Raw genomic sequence first — 2,287 nt, forward strand, 5'->3', positions numbered from 1 at the left:
GGCAGCCATTGTGTGAATACAATTTTTGTCACTGTGACCTTGACCTTTGACCTAGTGACCTGAAAATCAATAGGGGTCATCTGCGAGTCACGATCAATGTACCTATGAAGTGTCATGATCCTAGGCAAAAGCGATCTTGAATTATCATCCGAAAATCATTTACTATTTCGGGTCACCGTGACCTTGACCTTTGACCTTGTGACCTCAAAATCAATAGGGGTCATCTGCAAGTCATGATCAATCTACCTATGAAGTTTCATGATCCTAGGCGTATGCGTTCTTGAGTTACCATCCGAAAACCATTTTACTATTTCGGGTCACCGTGACCTTGACCTTTGACCTAGTGACCTCAAAATCAATAGGGGTCATCTGCAACTCATGATCAATCTACCCATGAAGTTTCATGATCCTAGGAGTATGCGTTCTTGAGTTATCATTCAAAAACCATTTTTACTATTTCGGGTCACCGTGACCTTGACCTTTGACCTAGTGACCTCAAAATCAATAGGGGTCATCTGCGAGTCATGATCAATGTACCTATGAAGTTTCATGATCCTAGGCCCAAGCATTCTTGAGTTATCGTCTGACAACCACATGGTGGAAGGACCGACAGACCGACCGACCGACATGAGCAAGCAATATACCCCTCTTCTTCGAAGGGGGGCATAAAAATGTTCAAAAAGTTTTTGAAACATTCAACATGTTTTTGTAATTTCTTAACTGAACAGATTTCCATCAAAAACACAATACATGGGGTTAGTGTTGTGCATGGCTATGATATTAGTCAATAAAAACAAGTTTCGCTACCAAATGTTTAGATCTTTAATGTCATATTTGAAAGTGATTTTATCAGAAAAGTTGATTTTTCGTTATAATTAGATTAGTTTTCAGTCAAAATAATGTTTTTTACTAATTAATAGCATAGTCACGCGCTGACCACCTGTGAAACACAATCCACCATCTATAAACACATTAAATAATTAAATGCACAGAAAATATACCTTCTCAACAATTTTGAAGACTTCCGCTAAATCATATTCATATAGTCAACTTTGTAAAACCTACATTAATTATAATATGTGGAATTTCATCAGGAATTTCAAAACGAAAGTAAAAGTAGAAAGTTAATAGCAACACATCACTTGCACTGTATTTTTTAAACTAAACTCAATGTGGTAAAATGGTATAAAAAGCGTGATATAATGCATTCAAGTTATAACTTTAACGAAACTGCGCATACATTGATGCATACATTGATGCAATTAAAAAAATGTCCTAAATATCGAGATAACGAAAGTCGAAAGTCTTGCTTCTGTTGGTAGCCGCATTTCGCAAAAAAATCAAAATTTTGATATCCATTGAAATATTTTTTTCTAACGAACAGCTTTTATTTTATTAGTAAGCAATTTCTTCTTATACAAATATGAGATGAAGAAAAAAAAATTCGCTGTTTCTTGTGTGGCCTCTGAAATAGGTTATTATGGCAACAAGCAAGATGGCGTCCTCCGAACTCGTAAGAGTTGTTTATGTGTTTGTATAAACTGTATTGCTAGGATAAACCGATCTATTTAATTAAAGTAACTTTTTTGTGGTGATATCTAGCCATTATAACATTACATGTTTGTTAGTTATTCAATATTTGTTTATTACGTAATAAATCTTCATAAACCGTAAATTCATACACATCGGAAGTGGGTGGGGAAGAAGATGAAACGTTAAGCTGTAATATTTAGGCTTTTTAGTATGAAGTCATTCTTCTCACGATCTTTATCGTTGATATTTTATTTTTTCAAGATTTATAAGATATCATGTAAATAAAGGCCTCCGGCCCAAAATACAGCATTCATTTACAATTTCATAATGATAAATTCCACCTTGTAAAATTGTTTTAAACTGGTGTTTTAACAAATACACATTTTCAAAATGATTCAAAATCTGTGTTACCAGTGCATACACCTATAAAATAACCATAAAATCGTTCCATTATTTTAATTGGCCAATATTGATCAATCATTTATTCGATAAAAGGCCAAAAAGATAATAGGTCCGCTTGGGAAAAAAAAACAGGGTCGGTAGATAGGGATGTTGTTTTTGGTACTAGAATGGAAGGCTACTTAGACTATAATAAGAAAAACATTATTTATATGCTTTGGCTTGATATTACATTTCTTTATGAACAAATTAATTTTTTTGCAACTCCAATAAAAGTTGAGGGTTGGCGCTGATTCGGGTGACAAGGTCGGGCGACCGAAACGGACCTTTTTTTTTTGCCCCACTTTGATCATTT

Source organism: Dreissena polymorpha, chromosome 1 (genome assembly GCF_020536995.1).
Source record: "Dreissena polymorpha isolate Duluth1 chromosome 1, UMN_Dpol_1.0, whole genome shotgun sequence".
NCBI lineage: Eukaryota > Metazoa > Mollusca > Bivalvia > Myida > Dreissenidae > Dreissena > Dreissena polymorpha.